Genomic DNA, 7089 nt, shown 5'->3' with positions numbered 1-7089 from the left:
ATTATGACTGTTTTTGGTGATGATGTCAGAGAAGTAGGACCTCCTTGCACTCCTCAGTTGTAAATTATAATTGTGAAGTTTCTCTTTATAGATGTCATAATGAACCTGGAGGTTTGTTTTTCTCCATCTGCGCTCAGCTTTCCTACACTCTCTTTTTCATTTTTCACCAGTGTGGAGTTTCTCCATGGAGACTTTTTCCTTCCAGAGATAACCTTCACCTTAATGGGAGCAATAGTGTCAATGACATTTAACATTTTAGCATTGAAGCTATTGACGAGCTCATTGACTGAACCTCTGGACAGGTCAGGTGTTAATGGGAAGACCTGGTTAAAGATCTCACTACTGTATTCAGTTATACACCGTTTTGTGATCACTGCTGTTGATTTGTGTGGGCTGAAATTAGATTAGAAATTACAAATGGCCACACTGGGGGACATTACAGCAGAGTTTTTCCGTAAATCTTATTAAGCAATACAGTCCATCCATCCATTTCCAGCCCCTTGGAGGCAGAAGTCTAACACAAAAGGGAGGACCTCCCTCTCCCCAGCCACCTCATCCAGCTCATCTGGGGGAAATCCTAGGCGTTTCCAGACCAGCTATAAAGATGTAATTTTTCCAGGCATGAGCAGCAAAATAAGGTTGTTAAATCCATCAGTATGCCGGCTTGTACACATACACGAGAGACACGAGAGTTCTTCTTTACTGATGTTTACTGTGCTTCTCTTAACGTACAGGTACACCGTAGAACTGGTGAATACAAATGTACAAGAAAATTATATTTCAGCATTAAAACATATTACAATATAAAATTCACAAAATATAAACAAACATACCACTTTGGCCTGCAAGTAGACAAACCGGTGTAACTGGAACTTAGGGCTTATTTCTTCTTTCTTAGCTTGACTTTTACACGGCTAGACCGTCACCATGCGCAGCTTCTCTGACTTTTTTCCAAAACAGGAAGTGACCTCTGCCCTTACCTTATATTTACAAAATTAACCGGCTATTTTCCATGTATCAAATTAACTGTACACCAATCCGGTAGGCAAAAAAGGAAAATGTTAACATGCTCAACACAAAAATAAAACATACAAAATAAAATGAGTTAGTTACATTATCATTACAAGAGCTCCGCCTAGTGGTCAAATACTAACATTTCACCAACTGTTACACTCCCACCATCACACTATCGCAACAGCATGTGTGATCCTAAAGGAATTTGACCCAACAATGAACTTAGCGAAGGTTAACCAATAAACATTATGTTGAGTCTTTACTCTGCTTCAAGTAAAAGTATAGTCTTATGTATGGGTCTCTCTAAAATCGTCTTAGTTGTGTGCTTCCCCTTATTGTCTCTAGCAGAGTCACCGATGAGAAGCTTAACTTGTCTGACTCTGCCGTCAGCTCCTGGAGTGACTTCCACAACTTTGGCGAGTTTCCATTGATTTCTTGGAAGACAGTCTTCTTGTAATAACACAATGTCATTTATTTTTGCATTTCTTCTGTTTTTATTCCATTTGCTTCTCTGTTGCAAGTTTAACAGATATTCCTTTCTCCACCTTGTCCAAAATACATTCGCCAAATATTGTACTCGTTTCCATCTTTTCTGGAGGTAGAGATCTTCTTTAGCAAATTCTCCAGGTGGTGGTGAGATCACTGCTGACTTCATCGTCAAAATATGGTTGGGTGTCAACGGCTCCAGTCCTACAGGGTCGTTGATAGACTCTACAGTTAGTGGTCGACTGTTTACTATTGCCATAGCTTCATACATGAACGTTCTCAATGATGAAGTGTCTAATCTTGAAGCTGACTGGTCAAGAATGGATTTCAGAACATTTCTTATTGTCCGAATCTGCCTCTCCCAGACTCCTCCCATGTGGCTAGAAGCAGGTGGGTTGAAAACGAAAGTTATTCCCAGCTCTTTGACTTTCTCTTGAGTTGCTTGCATTAGAAGCTCGTTTCTTGCACCGATAAAATTGGTGCCTTGATCACAATGCAGCTGACCTACGTTGCCACGTATTGCTATGAAACAACGGAGTGCATTGAGAAAACAGTCTGCACTGAGATCATCTAGAACTTCTATATGTATAGCTCTCGAGCACATACATGTAAACAAGAGTCCATATCTCTTCAAGTCTTTCCTCCCTTCTTTTACACAGAATGGTCCGAAGCAGTCCATACCGCTGTATGTAAATGGAGGGGTAGCTTCCAGTCTTTCTGGTGGCAGGTCTCCCATCCTTTGTTCTTGATTGCCTTTCCTGTACTTTCTACATTTGACACATTTGTATATAAATGACGATACTTCAGTACTGCAGCCAATTACCCATATGCCATTGGACCGTATCTCATTTACTGTCATCCCTCGGCCTTGATGATGCGTCTTCTCATGAAAATGTTTGATGAGCAGGTGCGACACATGATGTTTCTTTGGCAGAATGGCTGGGTGTTTGATGTTGGGATGGATTGATGCTTTTGTAAGTCTTCCTCCTACCCTCAAGATATTGTGTTGATCAAGGAATGGACTTAACTGAAGTAGCTTTGAGTGAGATGGTCTGACTTCCTCCTTATCCTTTATGATCTTAATTTCCTTTCCAAATGCTTCTTGTTGAACTGTCTGTATGATGAACTCCTCGGCTTCTTTCCTTTCTTCCAACGTAGTACTTTCATTGGACATTTACTTTGAGTTCTTTGCATACTTTACACGTCGTCTTAATCTTGCTATTGCTTTCACAACTCTCGTCCAATCTGAGAATTTTTCCAGTCGTTCTAAAATGGATTTCTCTTCTTTTGCCTTAACTGCGAATACTGTTGTGACTTTGAGTTCTGGATCTTCGATACTGATCTCTTTCACTTTAGCATCTTCTTGTGGTAGTTCCTTTTGCCATAAAAAACTTGGTCCTGTGAACCAGTTGGACTGTACTAGTTCTTTTGTCATGACTCCACGTGATGCGTGATCTGCAGGATTTTGTTCAGAGGCAACATATCGCCATTGACTTGGTTCTGTACTTGATCTGATTCTCTGTATTCTGTTAGCAACGAATACATGAAAGCGCCTTGCGTCGTTGTTAATATAACCAAGGACAACTTTGGAATCAGTCCAGTAGTACACCTGAATATTTTGGATCTCCAATTCTCTCTTTAGAAAGTCAGCTGCTCTCGTAGCTACTACAGCCGCAGAAAGCTCCAATCTTGGGATGGTTGTCACTTTAGTAGGAGCGACTCTTGCTTTACCCATCACAAGAGTGCACTGTACTTCTCCAAACTTGGTCACTGTTCTCAAGTATGAGCACACACCATAACCGGTTACACTGGCATCAGAAAAGCTGTGTAACTCATACTGCTTCACTTGGTCAGATGTTGATGGGACATAACAACGTGATATCTTTATGGAGGACAGGTTCTGGAGGTCTCTGAGCCAAGCTTCCCATTGAGGCTTGAGATCTTCTGGAAGCGGCTCGTCCCAGTCCAGCTTTTCCTGACACATTCTTTGGAGGAGTTTCTTACCAACTAAAATGAACGGAGCGACGAATCCAAGTGGGTCGAATATTGAGGCCACTGTCGAGAGCACTCCTCTTCTAGTGAAGGGGTTATTCTTTACAATCACCCTGAATTGAAAGGTGTCTGAGCTTACACACCATTGGACCCCTAAGGCTCTTTCTATCTTTGGCTCTCCTAGTGCCAGATCCAGATCAGTTGCTCCTGCTACACATTCTTCCTTTGGGATAGCAGCAATCACTTCCTTGCTGTTGCTAATGAACTTGTGCAGGTGCAGCTTACCGGTGGCACACAGTTCTCTAGCTTCCTTTACAAGTTGAATAGCTTCTTGCACTGAATCCACACTCACCAAACCGTCGTCCACGTAGAAGATGCGTTGCATGAACTTCACCGTGGCTTCACTGAACTTATTTTCACCTTGCGCAGCGACATGCTTGAATCCAAAGTTTGCGCATCCTGGTGAAGATGCTGCACCAAACAAGTGGACTCTCATGCGAAACACTGATGTGGACTTTTCCATGTTACCATCCTCCCACCATAGGAATCGGAGGTAATCTTGATCTTTTGGGGCAACATGAAACTGGTGAAACATGCGCTCCACGTCACACATGACAGCTACACGTCCTTTCCTGAAACGACACAGAACTCCAACAAGAGTATTTGTGAGGTCAGGTCCTGACAGGAGATGCTCGTTGAGCGATGTATTCTGGAACCTTGCAGAGCAATCAAAGACGACGCGGATCTTATTTGGCTTCTGCGGATGGTAGACGCCATGGTGAGGAATGTACCATGCTGGTTGATTATTTAGCTCAGCCTCTGGCACTTTCTCTGCGTCACCTCTCTTTATGATGTCTTGCATGAAAGTCACGTAGTCCTTGTAGTAGCGCTCGTCTTTTCTGAGACGCCTTTCTAAACACTTCAGTCTGTGTTCTGCCCAAAGTTTGTTGTTTGGCAAGTCAGGTCTTTCTTGTCTGAAGGGTAGTGGCATTTCAAAGTGGCCATCTTGCCTTTGTTTTATGCCTTCTTTTACTTTGGCTAGAAACAGTAGATCTTCTTGTGACATTGACTCTTCTTCAACACTTTTTTCAACAAAGTCCATCTCTAGCACATTAAGTATCTCGGCTGGAGTAAGTATTTCTTTGACTTTGTTTCTGCTTACAAAGTGAACTTCCGTTTTGAGCTTGTGAGCTGGTCCTACAGCTGGCAAGACTTGTCTAACAATAACACGATGGCTTACTCCTATTTCATCTTCACAATCACCTTCAGAGTCACTGTAGCCAATGATGCTCCAGCCAAGCAGAGATTTCTGTGCAAATGGCTGGTCTCGATCACCACTGACCACCGCTAGAGGGAGCAATGCTTGAGGACAGTTATATCCGATCAGTAGTCCAACTTCACAATCAAGCTTGGGAGCCATCTCCTTTGATAAATGTTTCAAATGTGACCAGTTCTCTGCTGTTTTGTTTGTGGGAATATGTGATCTGTTAGCAGGAATGTAGTCTCTGGTATAGCTTGTTGGTAGTTTGATTCTCGTTTCAGAGTAAATGCCTCTTACTTGTAAGTCCTTTAACTTGCTGCTTGAAACAACTTTTGTTTTGGACGTTATAGTGGAAATCTTGAGTTTAACTGGCTCTAACATGGCGTTGAGCGACTGAGCTGTGTCTTTCAAGATGAAAGTGGTGTCACTTTGAGTATCGAGCAAAGCATACACCAACTTTTCATTCTCTGGTTCATCCACAGTGGATACATAAACTGGGACAACTGAGGAAGTACAACCTTTTGACTTCTGTTGCACAACTCTGTTGGATGTAACTTGGTTAGATACTTGCTCTTGTACTTCAGAAACCTCTGTTTCCTGGTTAGCCTTAAATTGTTGTTGGCTATTCTTTCTTTGTTCCTTGTCTCTTTTCTCTCTGTCTTGATGTAGACAAGTTGGGTGAGGCTTTTGGCATTTGTCACACACACTTCTGGAAGTGCAGTTCTTAGAGTTATGACCAGTCTTGAGGCAACCAAAGCACAGTTTTTCAGACTGCACAAACTTTACTCTCTCTTCAACTGACTTGTCCATTATCTTGCGACATTTCTGAAGCGTGTGACCAGGTTTCTTACAAAAGAGACATGTGACATTTGTCCTTTCACTAGAGCTTATACTAAGTGACTTAGCATTCAGCATGTAGTTTCTTTTGGGCTTGTCTTTGAATGCATGCTTGTCTTGTTCAGTCGGCTTTATTGCAGGCAGAGAAGTGATAGGATTACATGCAATTCTTGCTTCTTTATTCAGGAATTTGACAAAATGACTAAAATCTGGGAACATTCTGTGTTCATCTTGAAACTCTGTCACCGTTCTGTTCCACCGTGCACTTAGCCAATCAGGCAGCTTTGCAGCTATCCTCTGATTTTCCACGCAGTCATGCAAAACTTGTAAACCTTGAACATAAGGTATGGCTGACTCAACACTGCTTAGAAAATCTGCAAACTCACGTAGATCTTTAGTGTCTTTGTTGTTAATTTTTGGCCATGACTGAATCTTGTCACGATATGATTTGCCTATCACAAAGGGATCTCCAAACCTGTCGTTGAGTATCTCCCAGGCAGCATGATAAGCGGTGTCTGTTCCAACCAGAAAATGTCCTTCAATAGCCTTCTTCGCTGAACCTCCAACATACTTTCTCAGGAAGAATAGCTTTTCTTGAATTGGCAGATTCTTGCGGTCAACTAATGTTTGAAAAGACAACTTCCAGTCATTATACTGCAGTGGATCACCTGTGAAGACTGGAGGCTCTGGGATTGGGATTCTGTTTGCAATGATAGCTTCAGCGAGCATCCTTACAAGATCAGTGGAGGGCGTTTCATTTGCACTACGAATTGCTGTTTGAGGGACAGAGGCTCGGAGAGGTGCAATTTGTTGCGGAGCTCTAACTTGAGATGGGATGAATGGTTTCGAGTTCACATTTGGAAAGCTTGGTTGCGGGACGGAACTATCTTGTCTTACTTGGGAATGAACAGGAGATTTGTCTTCATCCTCACTATTCACACTTTCAGCATACACTTTCAATCTTGCTTGTGCTGCATTACGCTTTTGCAATTCTCTCAAAAGTTCCACTTCCTTTCTCTTTTCATCTAACCTTGTCTTTATTGAGGTGCTCTCAGTTAGAAATTGAGCTCTTTTCCTTGCATCCTCAACTTCAAGTACTCTGATTTCTTCCTCACACTGATGCTGTGTTTTCATTATTTTAATGACTTCTTCTGTAGCTGCTACATCAGCTGCAGCTTCTTGTCTTTGTTGTAGTGTGACCAGATATGATTGCTTTGACATCCCAGAGATAGACCTTGACTTATATGTGATCCTTGAAGAAGCACTGGATGAACTGCTGTCATACACGGACTCTGAATCAGGCCAGGGTATACTATTTGGATCACCATCTTCTTCTAAAAGGCATTGAGCCTTTGCTCTGGCAGTTTCACTGATAGCCATGCACACATCACATCTTCTGCGCATTTCAATATCAGGACTTTGTATTTTTCTGATCTCATCATGAATGTTACAGATGTCAGTCATACTAGTGTCTATAACACTTACAGCTTCAGGTATTA

The 7089-nt window shown here is 42.1% G+C and overlaps 1 long non-coding RNA gene across 1 annotated transcript; it reads right to left on the bottom strand.

Annotated features, from left to right (window-relative positions):
- Nucleotides 1-692: 692 nt before the first annotated feature.
- Nucleotides 693-958, bottom strand: LOC145428231 (uncharacterized). The gene is made up of 2 exons (XR_013908463.1): nucleotides 834-958; nucleotides 693-747 (listed from the first exon to the last, which is right to left on the bottom strand). It is a non-coding gene; the product is annotated as an uncharacterized LOC145428231 (long non-coding RNA).
- Between the last annotated feature and the right edge of the window lie 6131 nt (nucleotides 959-7089).

Source organism: Astatotilapia calliptera, chromosome 4, assembly GCF_964374335.1.
Source record: "Astatotilapia calliptera chromosome 4, fAstCal68.1, whole genome shotgun sequence".
In the NCBI taxonomy this organism is placed as follows: Eukaryota; Metazoa; Chordata; class Actinopteri; order Cichliformes; family Cichlidae; genus Astatotilapia; species Astatotilapia calliptera.
This window is presented reverse-complemented; position numbering and strand designations above follow the sequence as displayed.